The sequence below is a fragment of the Puntigrus tetrazona genome, chromosome 9 (genome assembly GCF_018831695.1).
Source record: "Puntigrus tetrazona isolate hp1 chromosome 9, ASM1883169v1, whole genome shotgun sequence".
In the NCBI taxonomy this organism is placed as follows: Eukaryota; Metazoa; Chordata; class Actinopteri; order Cypriniformes; family Cyprinidae; genus Puntigrus; species Puntigrus tetrazona.
Genome location: NC_056707.1, coordinates 25,785,240 through 25,799,270, shown reverse-complemented (window position 1 = coordinate 25,799,270; position 14,031 = coordinate 25,785,240). Strand labels below are relative to the sequence as shown.

The following is a 14,031-nucleotide window of genomic DNA, read 5'->3' as shown; positions in this document are numbered from 1 at the left end:
AATGCATTTATTTTTTTGCTTTATGCATCAGACTGTTACACGTGCATGAGTTATATTTTCTGAATTCTCTCTCAGGTCACTTGTTTCAACTGGTTGGCAATCAGGGTTTGGGAATTTCTTCAGTTTCCGGTGCCTTTCCCATGCTCACTCACCCAGTCTTCGGTCTGCACTCCTCTTCTCCTGTCCGCTCTGAGTTCGGAGGTCTGGGAAGTCTGGGATTGTCGGCTGCTCTTGCTGCCCACTCTCAGATCGGAGTGTTTCCAGGTATGATGAGAAGTCGTCCTCATTGAGAGATACGGTCCATACAGATTTACAGTCTTGTTTAAATATTATGTCATGTTTATGTTTATGTCATAAACATGTCTTTGTAATATTTAACACCAAAATTGCCTGAAAATTAACAGAAAAATTGCAAATGTTTTGAATAGAAAATGTTTTGAGATCCTTTTTTTGCGTTATGTTTCTTGAACATTCAGCACATTTTACCCCCGAATTCGAATCATAATGATAAATACATAAAAAAAAATTGCATTACAATAAAGTGGCATAAAAATAAAAAAAATTAAATATTCACATTTTATGGTAGTTTGTTGTGTTCATGGTGTTTCTTGATTTAATTATAAAAAAAAGGTTTGTTGTACAAGTGTAATTTATAAGCATATAGAATTATGCATTTATTCAAACATATAATTTAATTAACATTTTTATATGTAACGTCATATATAGAATATTTAGAATGATTTAAAATTTGAATATTTAAAATCATAATTGTAGATTTTTTTTCAAATTGTACATTTGAACACATTAAACACATCCTGTTGAACTGTAAAATGTAAAATATATTTTACAATTAGTTTTTACATTTGTCACGTTAATTTTTTTAAATTTAAAAATGTGTGTGTGTGTGTATTTGTTTATATATTATTGCAATATCTCAGCAGTGAAACATCTGGATCTGTTAAAGTAAATGCTGGAAAAAAAGCATTAAAATAATATCACAATTTAGTGTTTATTTTTTTTTAGGAGGGTGGATGAAATGTTATCTGTACATGGTTTTGTGAGCACACAGGCAGCATGTTTCACCTTTATAGTGCTTTCCATCAGTCCGGCGGTCCACGCTGAGACCCTGACATTTATAAAGACCTGAACGCTCGGGTCAGAGCTCTGCTTTAACCTCCTGCGGTGTGTTCAGCCCCTCACAGACACACACACAATCATTCTTTTCTGAACAAGATCGTTGCTGTAAAAGAGATGGGGATTGCGCAAATCTCAGCCCTCATCCTGAAGAACAGTCAGAAACTAAAACCGTCAAATCAACCTAAAGTGAGGCTTTTAAGGTCGTTTCTTGTTTTCATACGATGTAGGACATGCTTTACTTCTTCTCATAAAGTGGTTGCTTCCAGAACCAGAGTGTTTTCGGCCGGATCTGTAAGCCACGTGTGAAGCCAGCTATTATAGGAAATTGTGTATGATGTCTGTTTTAGATTTACCGTCCTTGGCGTGTTTATAATGAAGGACCAGAAACGAGGTTTTTATGGAGTAAAGCACTGCTTTTAGGAGATCTGAGGAGCTGGTGTGCGAGCAGACGCATGTAATCACAAGATGGATTTTCTCCAGCTCTGGATCATTTAGCATCACTCACTGACTGTTTGTATAGATTTGTTTGCTCGCTGAGGATTTATGGGCTAGTTTGGATGTGGTTGTGGCACAGTTGAGTTGTGATGTTCATGGACACTTCAAGTGAAGGAGAGAATAAGATGCAGAAACAGCCCTTTTTAGCTTCAACATTATGCAACATGTTGTCTCTTTATTTTGCATGCAAGTGTTTTTTTTGTTGTTTAAGCATAGCTTTATGTATAAAGTTGGATGTCTAATTTTAATTGGATAAATACAGTACACTTGCATAAAGAAATGTATACTACATAGTCAGTGTTGGGTGTGTTATGCATTAAGTAACTTACTTATTATGTAATCGGATTACTTTTTAGTTTACTTTCTCCCATGCTAAGAGAGATCACGAGAAATCGCATTACTTTTTAGGGAGTAAGTAATATTGTAATGCACTTTTGAGAGTAACTTGACTCTAAATGAGATTTGCTGTTATTTGGCACCTAAGAGAAGTCTTTAACGAACTTCAACTGTAGCAACGGATAACGCAAGAAAGGTTTGTCAAGACTTGATTTCACATAACAGTCCTGAAATGTGAAGGTTATTTGAGACTTCATCCAGTTTTTGAAGAATGAGACTCTCGTCCTAGAAAATCTTAAAGGGATAGTTGACCCAAAAATGATTTTCCAAGCCTGAATTGTTTTTTTTTTTTCCTGCTGAATGCAAAATAAGGTTGGTAACCAAAATACTTGACTGTAGCCGTTGACTTCCATTGCATTTTTGTCAATACTGTGGAAGTCAACGGTTTGGTAGTCCGCACACTTCAAAAGATGAAAGAAGCTCCTAGAGGTTTGAGATGAGGGAGAGTTTATTTCTGGGCGATCTGTCCCTTTTAAACTTGATCTGTTTCCACAGATTGGTGGCGTCCTGCAGATGCTCAGGGTCAAGGCTCCGCAGCCTTTTTCCCTCATCTTCTGGGTCTGCCGGCACTATTCAGCGCACCAGCCCTGAACCAAGAGCAAACCCTCCTTCAGTCTCATGCAGCCAGACGTGCGCCGATGAAAGGTGCTACATTACCTCTCGCATGCTCTGTGTGTATTTTTCGTTCCTGAAGGTAGTAAATTGTTTTCAATAGACTGCATATTTAGAGTTCCTGAAGACTGGTCCATAGTATAAGCAATATAAAGAGACCCAAATACTGCGGAAGCATTACTTTTTAATTTTTTTGTAAATATCTATTTTATTTAACACATACAAGTATCTATGAAAATAATGCAAGTGACAGAAAATGACCAGTGACAGAACTTTTGTACAGACATATTCTAGTTTGGGGAAAAAAATCAATTGCTAAATTAGATGCTTCAAATAAAATCGATCAAGTAATGCGTTTTTCTCCCACATTTAACCCCCAAATTATTGTAACTGGAATGCAAAAAAAGATATCTTTCTTATTCCTATAAAATGACGTACTTGCGTTTTGAAGACTTGTCATGGGAATATTTATTGTGCTACCTTTTTTTTTGTAAAAAGTGAATTGTATAATTTTAAATATGTATATTATATTTGCATGTGTATGTGTGTGTGTATATGTGTGTGTGTGTGTGTATATATATATGTGTATATATGTATGTATATGTATATAATAATAATAATAATAATAATAATAAAAAAAAAAAAATATATATATATATATATATATATATATATATATATATATATATATATATATATATATATATATATATATATATATATATATATAATAAACATGAATAATATCTGAGCATCAATAATAACTGAACAGCAACTGTTTTCAAATTTGATAATTATAGAAATGTTTGAGCAAATCAGAATATTAGAAACATTTCTGAAGGATCATGTGACACTGAGTCATGATGCTGAACATTCAGCTGCGCAATTTACAATATAAAACAATTTTACATGACAATAAAATGTTTGATCACATAAATGAATACGAGACTTCATTAAAAACATTTACAAATTGTGAAATAATTTCTACGTATTTTCATATGATATAAGTGCGTATTACTATATATTAGATTTGACAGTATATGACGGGTTTGTGTTCAGATATTTACTGTGAAACGGTGCCTGGCCTCAGGACTGGAGCAGCCTGCTGGTGTTTACAGTGTTTACCTCACACGTTTGAGATTTCATTTGATCTAATACATATAAATGGCATCTATTTACACCTCTACTGTACTCGTGATGAAAACAACCCTCGCTGATTTCGCAGGCATCTCGCGTTCGCCGTTTTTAGAGGAACTGGAAAACTCAAGTTTACAACCTAGCGAACTTCCTCGCTGTCTGCTCGTGTAAATAAAAAATGATCCGCTCTTTCGTTTTCTATTCATTCCCGTTTACAGCATAGAGTCGTGCTGTAGCTGAAGATGTGTTCGTTTCATTCTTGATGTGTTCTGAAACAGGGCTGAATGGCTCCATCAATGGAAAGGCAAAATCAAGCTCCGCCTCCTCCACACCCTCTCCAGTCCTCATCCCTCCAGATCAGACCAAGAGCCTGAAAACCAGCCCCAAACCAGCACTAAACCAGCTAGAGGAGAAAACTAAGGACAAGGTAAAAACTCTTTCTTATTAACGGCATTCATCGTGACATTTAGTCATTTATTTAATACATTTTCTAGTGAAACTCAAACGTGAGTCAGTTAATTAGTAAACAGCGTTGGGTGTAATTTAATTACTTCCTCTTGAAAAGATAAAGTAAGGGATTACTCTTTTTCTGTTATTTAATTCTGCAATTGATCTTAATACGGTTTATAGACTGTAGAACGTTTCTACACCATACAATAGTGGATTTAACATCAATATTTAAAAGTGTATCCTTAAAATGCATGTATTTTATGTGCTTTTCTCACTTTAAAATGTTGCCAGTATTCTTAATAACTCTAAATATTTAGTGTCCAATTCTTACAGTTAACTAGTTGGTTATTAGCATGAATATTATTGGAATATCGGCTATTTACTTAAAACTTCTTATTCCTACCCAATTAATTATTAATAAACGGTAATTAGAGGCAAAAGCCATAGTTAATAGTTAGTTAGTTGTGAGAGTTGGGCCTTTAATCTAAAGTGTGACCTGAATATTTGTCACGAATTAAAATAAACGTTTCATGCCTGTCCTTGTATCAATAATTTGTCGTGGTTGTACGTTTCTGAAAGTGTTAGTAATAATTAATTCAATACTTTTTTTTGGAGAGAGTTGTTTGTACATTAATCTGATTACACTGTTGAAGATGCAATTAGAAACTAGTACTTGTCTAGAGTACTAAATAAGTGAAGCATTGAAAGGTGGTTTAACGTTTTCAACATATATCTAAGCGTTCAGTATCAGTATGCGTTATAAATGCTGCTGTTGACGTTTTGTGTCAGAAATGATCATGCACCTTTTTTTTGGAGACTATTTTTAGTCTGTCATGTCATCCGGATGGGTGGCAGAAAGGGGTTGTTTGTGTAAACAAAGCCGTCGACTGACATGGCTCTTCCTGACAGAAGCTGCGTAGCAAAGTGCCAGACGTCTCCATCAACAGTGACAGCCAATCAGCATCCAGCTCTGACAGCTCGGCGATGCTCTTAGCAGCTCTGACTCCGGCGACCTGGAGGATGTTGGCGCACGACGGCGGCGATGATGATGATGATGATGATCAAAGTGATGATAGTGTGGACTCAGAAAAGTGCAGAAAAGATCAGAAAGGTATCCGTAAGGCACGTGAGTCAAATGCTAAAATGAGCAACTAAAACGGATTACACACACACACACACACACACACACACACACACACACACACACACACACACAGAGTAATAGTTTGATAGCACTAATACTATTGTATTATTAAATAACAATTAGTCACATCCGATATAAGTTATAAGTTTGTTGTTTACATAATGTGTGTGTATAATGTAAAATTTACATTTAGGTATTTAAATTAAAATTTAATAAATATTTATTATGTAAACACACTTAAAAAAAGTTACTTTATATATATATATATATATATATATATATATATATATATATATATATATATATATATATATATATATATACACTCAAGTGTTCATAAACTACATTAAATATTTAAATTATAAAATTTATAGTTGTAAATATTTTCACAATGTTTGTTATATAGATAGATATAGAGCGTTTGATTGGGTGGAGAACAATACAAAATATATAATTCTTTAAAAATGTTATTGTGTAAGCGTTGTTGTCGTTATTATCATTATTGCTGCTATTATTATTATTATTATTATTATTATTACTACTGCTGCTAAAACCTCAAAGTAATAATATAAATTAAAATATTACAGATATTAATGGTGTTAAATGATACACATTACAAGTAAAGTCACATATTTTTAAATGTATATTTAAATTATACATTTAATTCAAATTTAAAAAAGTCACATTTTAAATATTAAAAGCTCAATTTATATATATATATATATATATATATATATATATATATATATATATATATATATATATATATATATATATATATATATATATATATATATATATATAATTTTTAATTGTGCTTACCCAGGGGAAATGCACACAGACAGGAAGAGCAGTCACACTGTAGGGCAGGATAAACTGGACGTCCAGGGTCTGCTTTTGTCCCAGCTGCCATTGCACATCCAGTCCTTCAGATCTAAAGAGGAGCCCGGTAAACACGCCAGCGTCATCCAGACCACAGGCCTAGCATCCAGCACAAAACCACTAGCACTCGTCACGCAGCGACGCCGAGACAGAGACGTACCGTCCCCTACAGACGTCTCCCACTCATCCTCACCAAAAGCAGCTCCCCTGACCCCGTCACCCAGGTCTCCCACACCGCCCTGCTCCAAATCCACTCCTCTGCCGTCAGACCGTCTGAAGACGTGCAAGAATTACCTCGACGAGACCCTGCTCACCATCAACAACTTCAGCAAACAGGTCCGTTTCACAACCAAATAAAACGCATGCGTGAGCATATGATATTTGCTGATCAATGTTGGAGAAGAAAATACAATTCTAATGTATGGGCTCTGTAAGATTTTTATATAAAAAAAATTGTTTTTAATAGAAGTCCCTTCTGTTCACCAAGGCAGCATTTATGTAAAAAGTAAAAACATTACAAATTGTGAAATGTTACAATTTTAAAAATATGTCATTTTTATTGGTTAATAAATTTATTAATTTCTTAATACTTATTATTAATCTTTCAGAAATCGTTTTAATTATGCCGATTAGTTGCTCAGAAACATTTTTGATTATCAGTGTTGAAAACCGGTTTGCTTTTTGACAAGACTATGACTCGATCATTTATCATGTTGTTGTTTTTTTTTTTTATACTTTTATTTAGCAAGTACGTGTTAAATTGATTAAAGGGACATTAAAATTTATAATATTCCAAATGCTTTTCTTTTAAACTCAAACATGCATGAAAAAGCGGATCACTGTTTCCACGTGAATATTAAGCAAAAACAAATCTGTTTTTTCAACATGGATACTAAGGACCATAATTAATGCTTGACCACTGATGATGATAATAATAATAATAATGATAATAATAATAATTAAGCAGCAAATCAGCATGTCAGAATGATTTCTGAAGACGCTGCAGACTGGAGTTATGATGCTGAAAATTCAGCTTTACATCAGAGAAATAAATTACAGTTTGCAATATATTCAAGTAAAGAACACTTATTTGGAATTGTAATATTTCATGTTGTTTTTGTTTTTTTAAATCCGATAAATCCAGCTTTGTTGTGTACTCACACCAACTCTACATTCATAATTCAGTAAATCGCATAATTCAGTTCTAAGCTTGACTGTTTTCATAAAAAACAATTTTCTGAATTATAATAAAAACAATAATAATTAAATTCTGTTTGGTATTAGTTGCATATTTGTTTTAATATTTGTGCGTCTGAAGAGGTGAAGTGATATCAATATTATCTGTCCCGTCAGTCATCTCTACCTCAGGCCTATCCTGCACAGGAGCCACGGAGCAGCCAGAAACCTCCGTTCCTCCACTCACTTCCCACTGTGCAGGACGCTCCTCTGGCCCTCATCACTAAACCTCGCTCCCAGAGCACTCCGCTGGCCGCCACCAGCCCCGCGGTCAGCGCTCCCATCAACCTCAGCACCACGGAAGGGAAGGCCCGGAGGACGCTGAAGAGAGAGACGCCGTCATTGGCGGAGCACTTCAGGGGGGCGGAGTCTGGGCTCCCTGACAGTAAAGACTCTGAGGACTCGTTAATGGAGGACGAGGATGAAAATGACGCTTCAAATGACAGCCTCTCAGGTCAGCATGGTCGAATCCTTCAGATCGAATATTATAACTACAATTAACGTGAACTAACGATGTACTAGCGTTTGTTAAATTAAATCTAATTAGTGTTAATATTTGCTAATACAGTTACTTTGTGCAAAAACATGATCACATGATTTTAAAACTGTATTTTTATAACATTTTTCACTAACTAAAAATAGAAGTGTATTATTTTTAATTTTATAATTTCAAATTTTCTCTTTAAGTTGAAGGCTTTTTTTATTTTGTCATTATTATTTCTTTAAACATTTCTACATGGTTTATTTTTATTATTTTCTTTGTTTTCGTTAAAAATTTTTTTTTTACTAAAGGTTAATCTAAAATGCAAACGAGACGTTTCCTTGGAAACCAGCATACATGCATAGTTTTATTTTTACTTTGTTTTAGCTGATGTTTATTTTATCGAGTTTATCGAGTTTGCCATAAATTGCACAAATGTATTCCATCAATGCAAGGAAAATGCACAAATGTCAAATGTTCAAATATGAATATAAAATGCTTACGTCACGTCTTAGGCAACATACATGAGCAAACACACTCTCATATTATTTTCTCTCCTGTAGACTCTGACAGCAATTTAGACACTGATTCTGATGATGATGATGGTAAAGATGAAGAGATGGACACAGATTCAGAAATGGACAGAACGCCACTCAAACTCACCAAATCCTCAGCGTCTATACTTGACTCCTCCCACAGCACTAGCCCCACCCCTCTCAATCTACAAGTTCATAAAACGCCTGCCACAACCACGAACAACTCCGGGAATTCGGCCAATCACAGCCCAGCTTTGTCGTCTTACAGTGTGGCCACACCCCCAGGTATTTCAGCAATTATGCCTGTTCTTCATTTTGCTATATTTAAATTTTAATGTGGTATCGTGTGTGTGTGTGTGTGTGTGTAATAAGTGTGTGTGTGTGTGTATGTATATATACTGTATATATGTATATGTGTGTGTGTATATATATTGGCCATCCGACATCCTTATTAGCTGACCACTATATTTCTACTATAACAGTAAGTATATGGGTTTTGTTTTCATATATTTACATTATCTGCCGTGTCTCTAGGGAAAAGAAGAAGAGTCACAGATGAATGTGCACTCTGAAACCTCTAGAATATGGGTGAGTCTTGACTTCACAGCCATTTTAAGTTGCCCTTATTGTCTGTTTTTGGTGATATCAAGCATTTGCGTGAATATTACTATCATTTCATACCCATAAAATATAGGTTTTCTTCTAATTATGCAACTGTGTGTCAGAGCAGTGCACTATACCGTCTTCAAAAGTGTGAAGAGAATCTTTGAGATAGTTAGTGGTAGTCTGTATGTTACTGGCTTTCATCAACACACACACGGATGTGGTTTAATGAGACACTTTTGAAGGACACTTTATCGCCCCCTTAAGTACAGAAGGTTATTGCGCCACTAAAGCACGAATACATACAACAGGACTGAATAAAGGTGTAGTGGGACGTGACATTTTACCTAGCTTAAAAAAACAGGACGCAATACATTTATAAATATAATAATATTTGTTTGTTTATTATTTACATTTTGTATTTAAGCATATTAGTATTTATCTGGCATAAAAACAATGAGACTTTGAAATGGTTTAAAAAGTTACAAAGCACGTTTTAAAAACAACTCAAGTTAGTATAAAATAAACAATAAAATATAAAAATTATTAATATAAATATTTAAATTCATGTAAACACTTATTTGACATTTTGTTATCGCTTTTTATTTACATTAAGCATTACATTTAATATTACATTTAATACATTAAATATATAAATTGCTGCTTAAAAGACACTGAAATATAATAAACTTAATATTCTGTAGTATATTGAACTGAACTGACTTGAGTTGAATAATTACACTACAGTTTTTATTATTATTATTATTATTATTATTATTATTATTATTATTAATAATAATAATCTAAACTATATAAACGCTGAACTGAATGAATAATAATAATAATAATCTAATAATAATAATAATAGACTAATAATAGTCAAATAGTAATAAAACATCCTAATTTGTTCAGCTGCATTGATAGAAAGTGGCATTTAATACTAAATGAATAGAAAGAATAAAGGATGATTGAACAAACATGGTCAGTTTTAGTGGAGATCAGTCTACCAATGGTTTACTTGCAGTTGTTTAATTTGTGCATGAATTCACTGAGTCTTCAGCGTGAAATAAACTCTTTCTGTTCTCAGATGGCAGAGGGAGTCTCGCATCACGAACATGTCTGGCCGTTTGCGTGGAGAGGTGGCGTATTACGCTCCTTGTGGCAGAAAGATCAGACAGTATCCAGACGTCATCAAGGCAAGAGACGATCACTTTAAATCTCGTTGCGGTTCAATGACTGATGCTGCTGCCCTTCTGTTGATCTTACGCCTCTCCTCCTCACAGTATCTGACCAGAAACGGGATAAGTGACATTACACAGGATCATTTTAGCTTCAGTGCTAAAATAAAGGTTGGTGACTTCTATGAAGCCAGAGATGGAGCACAGGTAAATTCTTCAGTTATACTGGTCTCTTATTTATTATTATTATTATTATTATTATTATTATTATTATTATTATTATTATTATTTATTTATTGACAAGTTACTTTGTTAAAGTGGCTTGTGATTTTATTTTTGTTTATTTCATATTATTATTATTATTATTATTATTATTATTATTATTATCAATAATAATTGATAATAATAAACATTTTTAGATTTTATACTTTTAGATGTACAGTAAAATCTCAAATTATTTGTTGTTGCTTCAGTGTGTTATTTTATTAAGTAACACTGCAGAACAACATTTGTAGTAAACATTAATTTCAGTAAAACAATTATATTGTTGTTTTGTTGTTGTTACTGATGGTGATGATGATAGATAATATTATCAAAATATATTATTTTACTAAAATAAGTATTTGCTAAATACTAAACTTAGTGTTAGTGTGGTTTCATTAAATATTAAATTATTTAATAAAATAACCCATTGATGCAACAATAACATTATAATAGACATTATTATTATTATTATTATTATTATTATTATATGCCATTTACAGCTACTCATACTACTTATTCATGGTGCTATTATTAATAATAATAATACTAGTTTTTGTTGTTAAAATTAATATTTACTAACCAATGGTGAAAGTAGAAGTAGATTATTAATTATTATTGTTTTTACTTCTTGTGAAAAAACAAAACAAACAAAAAAAACATTTCTTCTCTACACGCTGTTGTCTTCTTCAGGGGTTACAGTGGTGCTTACTGACGGAAGAGGAAGTCGTTCCTCGTATCTTAGCGATGGAAGGTCGTCGGGGTCGTCTCAAGAATCTTGACCCCTCTTGCTCTCGCAGGAAAAGCAGAGCGCCTGACGAGAGTGAAGCTGATGCTGTCAGCACCTCTGAGGCCAAACTACTGCGCAGACTAGAGGCTCAGGGTACCCAAACAACACACACACACACACACACCTCATCCATTTTAGGAAAGATTCACGGTACGAGATATTAGAGTGTTTTAAAAGATTTAAGGCCTGGTTTGACGGCGAGGATTAGGCCACTGTTCAGTTAGGACATTTATTAATTTTTACAGACACTCAGTTCAACCTGGTGGTGTCAAAAGACCTGGTGCTTTATGAAGTCGGTACTAAAACAATTAAAATGTCACAGAATCAGGTTTCTTCTATTACCTGTGGAAAAACTTTCAACATGATTTTAAGTAACTATAAAGAATGACATTGCTCTTGTACATTTTATTTTTGCTTGACTTGAAATAAAAAAAAAAACACTAATAAAAAGTTTCTTTTAATCAGCATGTTTTTGCTTCGGTACAGAGAAAAGTGGATTTTTATGTGTATCGGTACCAAACACAGAAATGTTATAATCAAGGAGGTTTGCTGCTGTTCCCTGACCGCTGCAGGCGCAGTAAAAACAGCCAGACCTTCTTGCTTGCACAGGGAGAGTGTGATATCACTGAGTCTAGTCTAGTATAGTCTAGTTCCTAATCATATCAGCTTAGAAAACCTCAACTTTTCATCTTCTTCCGGTCTTAGTGCATGATATAACTACAGAAGTTTTATTATTTTTGATCGTGATGCTACTGGTCTAATTGGATTCAATGAGTGTTCCTTTAAATCTTGTCCGTGAAACTGGTGATAAAAAGAAAACTGGAAAGAAAAAAAAAAAAAAAGGACTGTAAAACAGAAAAAATAGTTAGAAATGTATTTATTTATTTATTTTTTTTTTTAATTTATATTTGTTTTAATTTCTTCTCTATACAAGGTTTCTGTAGGTCTTAAATGAGTCGTAAATTGATAGTCATGGTATTAAATGTTGCATGCACCACCAAAACTATAAAAAAAAAAGAAATAAATTTATAACAATTTTTTTCTGTTTTACAGTACTTTTTTTCTTTCCCAAGCATCCTAAATTGACACTTGCCTTTTTCATAAATTTAAACAATTAAGTTGCTCTTAATTTATTATACTTAAAACAAGAGTAAATATGCAATGGAGAATATATTTGTTTCCCCTTTTAATTAACTTGATTTATTTATTTATTTATTTATTTATTTATTTTTTTTTTTAAACTTGAATTTCTTTATCAAAGAGTTGTTAGAGATTTGGCACTGTGAAACGAGAACAGAATACTGAGGAAGAGCATTTCTCTGCATAGCACCATGTATGAATGGTTTATACTTCTAGAAACATAAATAATTAGTCTTAATGTATAAAACTCCCGCCGTGTTTCACAAACAGTTACTTATTGTTCATTTGTGAGTCGTTTCTGTATGTAATGAGCTGTAAATCTCTGGTGTCTGTCAGAAATGGCTCGGCAGGCGGCTCAGATGAAGCTGATCCGTAAGCTGGAGAAACAGCGCTGGCTGGCGCGGGCAGCTAAAGAGGCCAGGAGGCAGCAAGGTCAGCCGGACTTTCGCTTGTTACAGACTACTAATGCACACTATTTTAAGGTGTCATAATACAGGATAATTACCTAATTAGGTACTTAGTGGTAGCCATTGTACTTGCAAGAAATAATTGTTGCTTATGTAACCAAGTTACGGAGCAGCCTGTTATTACAGTTTGTAATTATTTGATGTCATAGGCAGCTGCTATATGTTATAGAGCGATATACATACACTTAAGTGCAGTCTCGATGCACTTTATCTTATGCATGCGTAATTGTAATGTAATTATAAATGTATTACATGTATTTAAGCTGTGCACTGGTGGAGCTGGATAGATGCACATGACGTACACTTAAGTACGATCTTGATGCGTTTTATTTTAAGTAGCTATGTCTGTGTACTTGAGTTCATGATTATGTTGTATAAAGTCATACATGACAATCTTTAGGTCAGCTGTGTAACAGACTTGACCTGTAGCTGCTTATTATATCAAATAATTACAAACGGTTCCATCATTTAGTTGCGTAGTAAGTGTGTTTTCTTTTATATAATTGCAACGGCTACTACTAAGTATTTAATATTATGGACGCCTTAAAATACAGCATTAGCGTGCACTCACTAATCCTGCTCACCCGCTGTCTGTGAACTTTCAGCGATCTTGGCAGCTGAGGAGCGGCGGAAACACAAGGAGCAGATGAAGATTCTGAAGCAGCAGGTCAGAGACTCTTCCCGTTGACCTGTTTTTCACACAGGATGCTTGCTGCTTCACGTTCTTGCTCATTCCTGCTCTCTTTCGCAGGAGAAGTTCAAGAGAAGCCAGCAGGTCCGCTTGGAGAAGGAACTCCGTGCTCGGCAGATCTTGGAGGTACTTGTACAATTTGAAAAGCTTAAACACCGTACAGTGAATATAATACAAGTGTAAAAGTGTCCGCATGCAGCTGTAGTTTAATTAAGAAGTAATGCGTTCTACAAGCTTTGTCATAAATGTTTCATAACTGCGCTGTTATTTTGAAGTGTGGGAAGTTTATTAGTCATAAATGATTAATCGTCATTAATCGCATCTAAAATAGGTTTTTGATTAAACGACATATGAGTGTAATGTTTATATTTATTATTTAGATATAAATATACAAA

General features: G+C 33.8%; 1 pseudogene; it reads left to right on the top strand.

Moving 5' to 3' along the window:
- LOC122351757 overlaps positions 1 to 14,031 on the top strand; it is a 63,346-nt pseudogene that overhangs the window by 19,941 nt on the left and 29,374 nt on the right.